Here is a 13,678-nt window from a genome sequence, read left to right as displayed (position 1 = left end):
CTGCATGTCTACTAAACAAGGTTTGCCCGGAACCAGCAAGAGAGGGGTGATGATTCTCGTGCGCCTTTGGCTTGCTCCAGTGCTTATAGTCGTCACTAGGTGGTCTACGAAGCTGGTTGTAGTTTCTATTATTTTTGGTGTTCTTTGTACCAACATAACAGATGATAAATGGATTGAACTTTTTTCTTACAAAAAAGTGTCAACCATGGAACCATGCTGGATCCATGGTTCCTATTCCTCGTGACTTCTCATATCACAAAAAATAGGCTACCGGTCAAATCGGTTGAACAAATCTCGAGAGACCACCTCCCATCGGTTGCACCCAAAGACTATGGTCGTTCAATCCTCCTCCTTGAGAAGTAATGATCATGTATGGATCCAACTGAGATTTGTGATGTGATACTCATGAGATCACCGCGTCGCAAGTTGGCGGGTGTTGGTGGAGGCTTCAGGGAGACCCCCAATAGGAAGTGTGGAGGGAGATGGTCGTCCACCCCGATCTGTGCGACGACCAATGAGGACGCATGTTGGTGCAGAAAAGCGACAAATCCCAACATAGGGTTATCATGGGGTGGAGCACGCATAGAGTATCCGAACAGGTACACACTGGACAAGGATTTACCCTGGTTCAAGCTCTCGTGGTGAGGTGATGTCTACTACGCAACCTTCTCCTTGTAGACGTTGTTGGGCCTCCAAGTGCAGAGGTTTGTAGGACAGTAGCAAATTTCCCTCAAGTGGATGACCTAAGGTTTATCAATCCGTGGGAGGCGTAAGATGAAGATGGTCTCTCTCAAACAACCCTGCAACCAAATAACAAAGAGTCTCTTGTGTCCCCAACACACCCAATACAATGGTAAATTGTATAGGTGCACTAGTTCGGCGAAGAGATGGTGATACAAGTGCAATATGGATGGTAGATATAGGTTTTTGTAATCTGAAAATATAAAAACAGCAAAGTAACTAATGATAAAAGTGAGCGTAAACGGTATTGCAATGCTAGGAAACAAGGCCTAGGGTTCATACTTTCACTAGTGCAAGTTCTCTCAACAATAATAACATAATTGGATCATATAGCTATCCCTCAACATGCAACAAAGAGTCACTCCAAAGCCACTAATAGCGGAGAACAGACGAAGAGATTATGGTAGGGTATGAAACCACCTCAAAGTTATTCTTTCGGATCGATGTATTCAAGAGTTCGTATTAGAATAACACCTTAAGACACATATCAACCAAAATCCTAATGTCACCTAGATACTCCAATGTCACCTCAAGTATCCGTGGGTATGATTATACGATATGCATCACACAATCTCAGATTCATCTATTCAATCCAACACAAAGTACTTCAAAGAGTGCCCCAAAGTTTCTACCGGAGAGTCAAGACGAAAACGTGTGCCAACCCCTATGCATAAGTTCATGGGCGGAACCCGCAAGTTGATCACCAAAACATACATCAAGTGAATCACGTGATATCCCATTGTCACCACAAATACGCACATGCAAGACATACATCAAGTGTTCTCAAATCCTTAAAGACTCAATCCGATAAGATAACTTCGAAGGGAAAACTCATTCCATTACAAGAGAGTAGATGGGGAGAAACATCATAAGATCCAACTATAATAGCAAAGCTCGCGATACATCAAGATCATATCACCTCAAGAACACGAGAGAGAGAGAGAGAGATCAAACACATAGCTACTGGTACATACCCTCAGCCCCGAGGGTGAAATACTCCCTCCTCGTCATGGAGAGCACCGGGATGATGAAGATGGCCACCGGTGAGGGTTCCCCCCTCCGGCAGGGTGCCGGAACAGGGTCCCGATTGGTTTTTGGTGGCTACAGAGGCTTGCGGTGGCGAAACTCCCGATCTATTCTGTTCCCCGAAGTTTTTAGGGTATATGGATATATATAGGCGAAAGAAGTCGGTAAGGGGAGCCACGAGGGGCCCACGAGGGTGGAGGGCGCACCTAGGGGGGTGGCCCCCCCTGCCTCGTGCCTTCCTCGTTGCTTCCCTTACGTACACTCCAAGTCTTCTGGATTGCTTCTGTTTCAAAAATAACTCCCCCGAAGGTTTCATTCCGTCTGGACTCCGTTTGATATTCCTTTTCTGCGAAACACTGAAACAAGGGAAAAAAACAGAAACTGGCACTAGGCTCTGGGTTAATAGGTTAGTCCCAAAAATAATATAGAAGTGTATAGTAAAGCCCATTAAACATCCAAGATGGATAATATAATAGCATGAATACTTCATAAATTATAGATACGTTGGAGACGTATCATGAGGTAATACCCTGTATCATGCATGTCATTGTATTGATGTGCCTCATACGAGGGAAACATATGTTGGATGCTGACTTGGGTGGCCCCTACTGAAGGAAATATGCCCTAGAGGCAATAATAAAGATGTTATTTATAGTTCCTTATATCATGATAAATGTTTATTATTCATGCTAGAATTGTATTAACCGGAAACTTGATACATGTGTGAATACATAGACAAAACAGAGTGTCCCTAGTATGCCTCTACTTGACTAGCTCGTTAATCAAAGATGGTTAAATTTCCTGACCATAGACATGTGTTCACTACTGCAGGATGCTGCTAACGCGACACTACAATCAGAGACCCTTCGACTAAACTGTGTGCGATGCAATAATCGCAAACGTTGGTGTAAAAGAACCATCAAAAAGGTGCAAAACGTTTGCGATTGCGGAGCCATCAAACACGGTTTAGATTTTAGTTGCATGTGCGATCCAGGGCATACGGTTCAGTCCAATGAACTGTTTGCGATGAGGTGGAACAAAAGAAACGGGCAGCCTGATGAAGGCGTGTGCGATATAGATCATACGGTTCACTCGAATGAACTGCTTATGATTAGGCAACACAAAAGAAATGGCCAGCCAGATCAAGGTGTGTGTGATTGAGGGCATACACTTCAGAAAGATTAACTGTTTGCGATTAGGCAACAGAACAGAAACGGGTCAGCCAGTTCAAAGTGTCTGCGATTGATGGCATACACTTCACATGGATGAACTGTTTGCGATTAGCCACAACAAACTGAAACAGTTAGATAGATCAACGTGTGTGCGCTAGACGGGCACACACATTCTAATTAAAAGAAGCATGCGCGATGGTAATAACGAGCGCGCACGGTTGTTGGAACAAGACGTGTGCTGACATTGCCTATTGCGGTGCACCCTATGGTGCAAACGCCACGTACGCGGCCGAGAAGGCATACGTGCCCACGTTACGCCTTTCGGAAATAGTGCCGCACTTATAACCGTCAGTAAATTTTGAGCATGCGTCCCGTCACATTCCAAATTGCAAACCTCTTCACACCGATCAAAACCTAAACGGTTTCCCACTTAGGAGCGTATTACTACGCAGTTATAAATACTACTACTCCAAGATGACTCCAAATTCCTCAACTCCTCATCCACAAAAAGTCAAAAACAAACAAGTCATTCATCATCGTTCTCTTGCGTTCGCCATGGCCAGCGCGAGTCCTGGGTCGAGAGATTGCCACCAGGGAGAGGCGAGCCTGGAAGCGGAAGCACGAGAGATGTCCCGCCTCATCGTGAAAGCAGCCAACATGTCCCGCCGCACGGCCGTAGCAGCACAGAGGTCCCACCGCGCCGCCGAAGCAGCATGGAGGTCCCGCCGCGCCGTCGATGCAGCAGGCTTGGCCGGCCGCGCCGCGGAAGCAGAAGAGATGTCCCACGCGCCGCGAATGCAGCAGAGATGTCCTCCCGCGCCGCGGTGGCCTGGGAAAATGTCTCGCGGGCAGGCGAGGACTCTTACAGGCGCATGCGTGCCCTCGTCCTTAGGCAGATGGATCAGATCTCCAGGTGGGCGAGGTTGCAGGATGACCTGAAAGCCTCGTTTGAACAGACTACCGGCGTCATCTGGCAACTAAATGAGAGAAATGCGAAGCTCCAGGCCGAGCGCGACCTGCTGAGGGCGAAGATCGTCGGAAGTGCGGAGCAGCAGGAGCAGACCACTGCCTTGTTGAAGAGGACCGGCGTCATCGTTGAGAAACTTATGGACGAGAATGCCATGCTGCGCATCGAGCGCAGAAGGCTGGTGGAGGGCTCTCAAGCAGCATCTTAAGGACAAGAAAGAGCTCGTCGCCGCTCGCCGCGGAGACTAGTTCCCGCGGCCTGCAGCAACACATCGAGAAAGTAGAGATCAGTGAGCCAGATCGTTGTCTTCCTTCTTCTTTTGCCCTTGTGTATTTCGGGCGTTGCCGCGTCTGGATTTTTTAATTATGTTTCTAAATATGTAAGACAATTATTATCCACTGTCATCGTCCTTATATTCATCATGCTTGCTATAAGTCGCAGTCGACGCTATATAGGTCTGTCGGATCTTACATCAAGATCCGTGCAAAACTTTCTTTTCAGATTTTCATTTTTCTCTCTTAAATCTCAGTCCAGTGAGACATATAGCCACACCGTAGAACATGTTGGGAAACGTAGTATTTCAAAAAAATTGCATACGCACACGCAAGATCCATCTAGGTGATGCATAGCAACGAGCGGGGAGAGTGTGTCCATGTACCCCCGTAGACCGAAAGCGGAAGCGTTTAGTAACGCGGTTGATGTAGTCGAACGTCTTCGCGATCCAACCGATCCAAGTACCGAACGCCACGGCACCTCGCGATCTACACACGTTCAGCTCGGTGACGTCCCTCGTACTCTTGATCCAGTTGAGGCCGATGGAGAGTTCCGTCAGCACGACGACGTGGTGACGGTGTTGATGAAGTTACCGACGCAGGGCTTCGCCTAAGCACTACAACGATATGACCGAGGTGGAAATCTGTGGAGGGGGGCACCGCACACGGCTAAGACAACTGTCAACTTGTGTGTCTATGGGGTGCCCCCCTCCCCCGTATATAAAGGAGTGGAGGAGGGGAGGGCCGGCCCTCATAGGGCGCACCCAAGGGGGGAGTCCTACTCCCAGTAGGAGTAGGTTTCCCCCTTCCCTTGTTGGAGTAGGAGAAGAAGGAAGAGGGAGAGAGAGCGAAGGAAAGGGGGGGGGGTGGTGGCCCCCACCCAATTCGCATTGGGCTTGGGGAGGGGGGGGGGCGCCCTCCACCTGGATGCCTCCTCCTCTCTCCCACTAAGGCCCAATAAGGCCCATTGACTCCCCGGGGGGTTTCGGTAACCTCCCGGTACTCTGGAAAATGACCGAACTCATCCGGAACCATTCCGATGTCCAAACATAGCCTTCCAATATATCGATCTTTATGTCTCGACCATTTCGAGACTCCTCGTCATGTCCGTGATCATATCAGGGACTCCGAACTACCTTCGATACATCAAAACACATAAACTCATAATACCGATCGTCATTGAACATTAAGCGTGTGGACCCTACGGGTTCGAGAACTATGTAGATATGACCGAGACTCATCTCCGGTCAATAACCAATAGCGGAACCTGGATGCTCATATTGGTTCCTACATATTCTACGAAGATCTTTATCGGTCAAACCGCATAACAACATACGTTGTTCCCTTTGTCATCGGTATGTTACTTGCCCGAGATTCGATCGTCGGTAACATCATACCTAGTTCAATCTCGTTACCGACAAGTCTCTTTACTCGTTCCGTAATACATCATTCCGTAACTAACTCATTAGTCACATTGCTTGCAAGGCTTATAGTGATGTGTATTACCGAGAGGGCCCAAAGATACCTCTCTGACAATCGGAGTGACAAATCCTAATCTCGATTTATGCGAACTCAATGATACGTCTCCGTCGTATCTATAATTTTTGATTGTTCCATGCCAATATTATTCAACTTTCATATACTTTTTGGCAACTTTTTATACTATTTTTGGGACTAACATATTGATCTAGTGCCCAGTGCCAGTTCCTGTTTGTTGCAGGTTTTATGTTTCGCAGAATATCCATATCAAACGGAATCCAAACGGGATAAAAACGGACGTAGCTTATTTTTGGAATATTTGGAAAATTCCGGAAGAAAAATCCACGCGAGACGGTGCCCGAGGTGGCCACAAGGCAGGGGGGCGCGCCCCTGGCCCTCGTGGGCCACCCGTAAGTCGGTTGATGCCCTTCTTCGGCCGCAAGAAAGCTAATTTTTGGTAAAAAATCACGGCGAAGGTTTCAGTCCAATCGGAGTTACGGATCTCCATATATATACGAAACGGTGAAAGGACAGCGGAACGGAACGTAGAAACAGAGAGAAAGATCCAATCTCGGAGGGGCTCTCGCCCCTCCCACGCCATGGAGGCCAAGGACCAGAGGGGAAACCCTTCTCCCATCTAGAGAGGAGGTCAAGGAAGAAGAAGACGAAGGGCCCCCCTCTCCCCTTCTCTTCCGGTGGCGCCGGAACGCCGCCGTGGCCATCATCATCACCGCAATCTTCACCAACAACTTCACCAACAACTTCACCACCATCATCACCAACTCTTCCCCCCTCTATGCAGCGGTGTAACCTCTCTCTTACCTGCTGTAATCTCTACTTAAACATGGTGCTCAACGCTATATATTATTTCCCAATGATGTATGGCTATCCTATGATGTTTGAGTAGATCCGTTTTGTCCTATGGGCTATTTGATGATCAAGATTCCGTGTCGTGCAAGCGTGAGGGATCCCCGCTGTAGGGTTTGCAATATGTTTATGATTTGCTTATGGTGGGTGGCATGAGTGACAGAAGCACATACCCGAGTAAGTAGGTTGTTTGCGTATGGGATAAAGGGGACTTGATGCTTTAATGCTATGGTTGGGTTTTACCTTAATGATCTTTAGTAGTTGTGGATGCTTGCTAGAGTTCCAATCATAAGTGCATGTGATCCAAGTAGAGAAAGTATGTTAGCTTATGCCTCTCCCTCAAATAAAATTGCAATAATGATTACCGGTATAGTTATCGATTGCCTAGGGACAAATAACTTTCTCGTAACAAAAAGCTCTTTACTAATTTAGTTGTGTCCTTATCTAAACAACCCCTAGCTTTTATTTACTCGCTCTTTACTTTCTTGCAAGCCTAGCCAACAACACCTACAAAGTACTTCTAGTTTCATACTTGTTTCCGGTAAAGCGAACGTCAAGTGTGCATAGAGTTGTATCGGTGGTCGATAGAACTTGAGGGAATATTTGTTCTACCTTTAGCTCCTCGTTGGGTTCGACACTCTTACTTATCGAAAGAGGCTACAATTGACCCCCTATACTTGTGGGTTATCAAGACCTTTTCCTGGCGCCGTTGCCGGGGAGCAATAGCGTGGGGTGAATATTCTCGTGTGTGCTTGTTTGCTTTATCACTAAGTAATTTTTATTTGCTGTTCTTAGTTGTTCTTTATCTTTAGTTATGGATATGGAACACGAAATACCAAAAAAATTAGGTGTACTTGCTACTCATGGAGATGAGGAACCTCCTAAAACCCTCGATGCTCGTTATGTGACAGATATTATGTACTACTTTGATAATCCAGAGAAAACCCCATTCAATTTGGTAATGGGAGTAATGTTGGATCAACGTGAATACTTTAGGGATTATCGCTTGACACAAAAAGGGAAACTATTATGGGATCAAATTTATATGTTGAAGTGGTATGCTAGGCAACTATGCTTGAGATATGATTATACTTGTTGCTCTAGGATGAAGTCTCCACACCTTCCCTTTTCATGCAAATTTAATGATAATGAAACCTTGGCTTCTTATGCTAGAGGTATATATGATTACTATGATGTGGAACAAATAGAAGAATTTGTTGCTTTTATGGGTGCTTATGAAATTAAATCTATGTTTAAAGAGTTTGAAGATTTTGATGATTCAGGTTATAGACCTGCAAATTTAGCTATCCTTAAATATTTTTATGAGAATTATGAATACAATTACGATATTAATGCACTTATTGAGAAAGTCTCCGCTGTCCAAGAAGAGAATAATATTTTGCAAGAGTCTATGGAAGAAGAAATTACTGAAACTGTGAGCTCATTGGATGAAAAAGATGATGAGGAGAGCGAAGAACAAAGAGGAAGAGCGGATTAGCTACCCGTTCCCACCTTCTAATGAGAGTAACTCTTCAACTCATACATTGTTTAAATTCCCTTCGTGCTTACCGAAGGATGATTGCTATGATCCCATTGATTCTCTTGAAATATCCCTTTTTGATGATGCTTGCTATGCTTGTGGCCAAGATGCCAATGTGAATTATGCTTATGGAGATGAACTTGCTATAGTTCCTTATGTTAAACATGAAATTGTTGCTATTGCACCCACACATGATAGTCCTATTATCTTTTTGAATTCTCCCGACTACACTATATCGGAGAAGTTTGCATTTATTAAGGATTATATTGATGGGTTGCCTTTTACCGTTACACATGATGATTTTTATAGATATAATATGCATGTGCTTGCTGCTCCTACTTGCAATTATTATGAGAGAGGAACTATATCTCCACCTCTCTATGTTTCCAACACGATAAAATTGCAAGAAACTGTTTATACTATGCATTGGCCTTTACTATGTGTGCATGAATTGTTCTTTTATGACATGCCGATGCATAGGAAGAGAGTTAGACTTCGTCATTACATAATATATGTTGCTTTGTGCTCACTACTAAATTACAAATCATTGCTAATTAAAATTGGCTTTGATATACCTTGGGATCCGGGTGGATTCACTACTTGAGCACTATATGCCTAGCTTAATGGCTTTAAAGAAAGCGCTGCCAGGGAGACAACCTGGAAGTTTTAGAGAGTCATTTATTTCTGTTGAGTGCTTTTATAAAGCTTAGGAATAAAAAAATAATGTGCCAAGGTTTGCCTTTAGGATGTTTACAATGCTTGTTGGTTTGTACGGTGCAGGACAGAAACTTTGGCTATAGTGCGCGATTTTTATTTTTTTACTGGAACTTCAAATGGTTCTGATTCTTTTTGCACTGTATTTCTATACAATGTTTTTTATTTTAACTAATTTTGGAAGAATTTTTCAAGTATCAGAAGTATGGTGAATGTTCAGATTATTACAGACTGTTCTGTTTTAGACAGATTCTGTTTTTGATGCATAGTTTGCTTGTTTTGATGAAACTATCAATTTATATCAGTGGATTAAGCCATGAAAAAGTTATATTACAGTAGAAACAATGCAAAAAAAGAATTGGTTTGCAACAGTACTTAGAGTAGTGATTTACTTTATTATACTAACGGATCTTACCGAGTTTTCTGTTGAAGTTTTGTGTGGATGAAGTGTTCGATGATCGAGAAGGTTTCGATGTGAGAAGAAGGAAGAGAGGCAAGAGCTCAAGCTTGGGGATGCCCGAGGCACCCCAAGTAAATATTCAAGGAGACTCAAGCGTCTAATCTTGGGGATGCCCCGGAAGGCATCCCCTCTTTCTTCAACAAGTATCAGTATGTTTTCGGATTCGTTTCATTCATGTGATATGTGCAAATCTTGGAGCGTCTTTTGCATTTAGTTTTCACTTTTATTTTATGCACCATGCTGGTATGAGATAGTCCTTGGTTGATTTATAGAATGCTCATTGCACTTCACTTATATCTTTTGAGTATGGCTTTATAGAATGCTTCATGTGCTTCACTTATATCATTTGAAGCTTGGATTGCCTGTTTCTCTTTACATAGACAACCGTCATTTGTAGAATGCTCTTTTGCTTCACTTATATTTGTTAGAGCGTGGGCATATCTTTTGTAGAAAGAATTAAACTCTCGTGCTTCACTTATCTATTTAGAGAGATGACAGGAACTGGTCATTCACATGGTTAGTCATAAAACCCTACATAAAACTTGTAGATCACTGAATATGATATGTTTGATTCCTTGCAATAGTTTTGCGATATAAAGGTGGTGATATTAGAGTCGTGCTAGTTGAGTAATTGTGAAATTGAGAAATACTTGTGTTGAGGTTTGCAAGTCCCGTAGCATGCACGTATGGTGAACCATTATGTAACGAAGTTGGAGCATGAGGTGTTTATTGATTGTCTTCCTTATGAGTGGCGGTCGGGGACGAGCGATGGTAGTTTCCTACCAATCTATCCCCCTAGGAGCATGCGCGTAGTACTTTGTTTCCATAGCTAATAGACTTTTGCAATAATTATGTGAGTTCTTTATGACTAATGTTGAGTCCATGGATTATACGCACTCTCACCCTTCCATCATTGCTAGCCTCTTCGGTACCGTGCATTGCCCTTTCTCAACTCGAGAGTTGGCGCAAACTTTGCCGGTGCATCCAAACCCCGTGATACGATACGCTCTATCACACATAAACCTCCTTATATCTTCCTCAAAACAGCCACCATACCTACCTATCATGGCATTTCCATAGCCATTCCGAGATATATTGCCATGCAACTTCCATCATCATCATATACATGACTTGAGCATTTATTGTCATATTGCTTTGCATGATCGTAAGATAGCTAGCATGATGTTTTCATGACTTGTCTGTTTTTTGATGTCATTGCTACGCTAGATCATTGCACATCCCGGTACACCGCCGGAGGCATTCATATAGAGTCATATCTTTGTTCTAGATATCGAGTTGTAATATTGAGTTGTAAGTAAATAAAAGTGTGATGATCATCATTATTAGAGCATTGCCCCAGTGAGGAAAGGATGATGGAGACTATGATTCCCCCACATCGGGATGAGAGTCCGGACGAAAAAAAAATAAAAATAAAAAAGGAGAGAAAGGCCAAAAAAAAGAGAAGGCCCAAAAAAGGGAAAAAATAAAACAAAAAAAATGAGAGAAAAAGAGAGAAGGGGCAATGTTACTATGCTTTTACCACACTTGTGCTTCAAAGTAGCACCATGTTCTTCATATAGAGAGTCTCTTGAGTTATCACCTTCATATACTAGTGGGAATTTTCATGGCTTGTATATTCCAACGATGGGCTTCCTCAAATGCCCTAGGTCTTCATGAGCAAGCAAGTTGGATGCACACCCACTTAGTTTCAGTTTGAGCTTTCATACACTTATAGCTCTAGTGCATCCGTTGCATGGCAATTCCTACTCCTCACATTGACATCAATTGATGGGCATCTCCATAGCCCGTTGATTAGCCACGTCGATGTGAGACTTTCTCCTTTTTTGTCTTCTCCACATAACCCCCATCATCATATTCTATTCCACCTATAGTGCTATGTCCATGGCTCACGCTCATGTATTGCGTGAAAGTTGAAAAGGTTTGAGAAACGTCAAAAGTATGAAACAATTGCTTGGCTTTGTCATCGGGGTTGTGCATGATGTGAATATTTTGTGGTGAAGATGGAGCATAGCCAGACTATATGATTTTGTAGGGATGAGCTTTCTTTGGCTATGTTATTTCAATAAGACATAATTGCTTAGTTGGTATGCTTGAAGTATTATTGTTTCTATGTCAAAGGATGGGCTATTGCTTTGAATCACTCGTGTCTTAATATTCATGCCATGATTAGACATATGATCAAGATTATGCTAGGTAGCATTCCTGTCGGGTGGTAGGTGCGACATATGCCAACGGATGGCTTATCATAGTGGGAGCCAGTAAAACGTCGCCGGTGCCTGGAAACGGGATGAGGCGAAGACATGCACGCCGGCGAATCTTACCCAGGTTCGGGGCTCTTCGTGAAGATAACACCCCTAGTCCTGCTCTGCGGGGTCTCCGCATGATCACTAGACCAATACAAGTAGCTACAAGCGCTCCTTGAGCTGTTTGGCTAGAGGAAGAAGAAGGGCAAGGCTAGCTCTCCTTTTCTCTCTATGTGGTGTGTGGAATTCTATCAGATCAACCCTTTGCATGGGTGTCCCGGGGGGTTTATATAGGCCTACCCCCCAGGGGTACAATGGTAATCCGGCTGGGCGCGGGTCCCAGCCGTCAGCGTCTATGCACGCCGGCTTCTCCGCCGGTCATTGGGGCCCGCCGACTGGTGGGTCCCGCCGGCTGCCGGCCTCTTGGCCGATAGGCCGGCCCCACCGCTTGGGGGCTTTGTCGGCGGCTGGTTACTGTTGCCTCGCCTCTGATGACGAGAGCTTTGTTGAGGTAAGCGTGGCTATAGTGTCGCAGCCTTGCGGGGTCTCACTGTAGCCTTACCTCGTCTTGTCTCCTTAACGAGGCACATGTTTCGAGGGAGGGAGGTAGCCGGCTGTTAGGAGCCGGCCACACCCCTAGCCGACTAGAGGAGACCAGGCCGCCTTCGGATGTCTCTCTGGCAAAAGGGGCCCGCCGCCTACGGGCCGTACTGGCGCCTGTCGTGGGTGACATCGAGGCCAACACGGCTACAGTGCCACGCCGGACGGGGGATGCCTGGCCCGTACGGCGCCCTGTAGCCATGCCTGTTCCGGGATTCAGGGGCAGCGGGCTGTACCGCGGCCACGCCCCATCCTATCGCCGTTATGTGGGTATAGTCTTTAGTGGGTGCAGTCTTGGCCGGCTTCTGGGAGCCGGCTTTCTTCATGGCCGGCTTCTGGGAGTCGGCTTTCTTCATGGCCGGCTTCTAGGAGTCGGCTTTCTTCATGGCCGGCTTCTGGAAGTCGGCCCTGGGGATAGCCGGCCGGGGGAAGGCGGCCATATGCTTTGTATGCTTGAAGGCTTGAATGGCCCGATAATTTTTCGAAGAGCCAGGGGGAGTAGGTTAGGCTACCCGTGGCCATTTACTCTGACAGTAGTCCCCGAAGCTGGTTGGGCTTCAAGACTGAGAGGAGGTCGAGAAGCTCGGTCAACTTCTTATCTTGACGAGCCAACAGCTGGGAGCTGGCTTCGGTTGGGCGCGCCGTCTTGGCAAAATTTTTAAAGTCGGAAGGCGAGAGTCTGTTGGCGCGTGCACCGGGCCACGGGCCGGTCACTCGCCGCCTGCGAACCACGTGGCGTCCCTTGGCTGAAAAGAGCCTGCTAACCCACGCGCGCGACAAGACATCGTCGCAGGCTGAGGGCCCACCACTCCAACACCTGGGCCCAGGCGCGGATTCTTTGTGGCCCAAAGCTGTCCGCACGTCTTCCGGCGGTGGTTTCCGCACGTCGTTAGGGCGCAGTAATCGCGGGGCGTGGGGGAGTGGGCGTAGTTAATCCCACGTTCCTCCCACGCCTCGCCTCCTCGGCTTCGCCGCACGAGGCTATAAGTAGGGGGAGGAGGGGAAGCGGCAGACGCTCGCACGCTCCCCTCCTCTCCGCCATCTTCTTCCTCCTGCTTTCTCTCGCAGCAGCTTCTCGCCGCCGCGCCGTCCCATCAATCTTCACTCCACCCTGCAGCTTTGCCGCCGCAGGGCCGTGCTTTCTCCGCCGCCGCACTCTTCCTTGTTAGCTTCTCGCCACCATGCAGTATGGCGGGGACTGGGACGGCTCCAACGTCCATATGGACCACATCGAGTTCCTCCGCAAGACGTGGCGGTTGCCCGGCACGGACCAGGTGCGGGTCCGTCTCGCACCTACGAAGGAGATCATGCCGGCGCCGGAGGAAGGCGAGCGGGTAGTCTTCCGCTCGCACTTCCTGTGCGGCATCGGCTTGCCGGCGAGCGCTTTCTTCTGCTCCTTCCTCGAATTCTATCAACTCCAGCCGCACCACCTCACTCCGAACACGGTGGTGCTGCTGTCCGCCTTCGTCACCTTGTGCGAAGGCTTTCTTGGCGTTCTCCCCACCCTCGAGCTCTGGGGGGAGTTCTTCCAATCGAAGCTGGGCACCCGCATGCAGGGCGTGCCGGCCCAGAGCGG

Source organism: Triticum aestivum, chromosome 2D, assembly GCF_018294505.1.
Source record: "Triticum aestivum cultivar Chinese Spring chromosome 2D, IWGSC CS RefSeq v2.1, whole genome shotgun sequence".
NCBI lineage: Eukaryota > Viridiplantae > Streptophyta > Magnoliopsida > Poales > Poaceae > Triticum > Triticum aestivum.
This window is presented reverse-complemented; position numbering follows the sequence as displayed.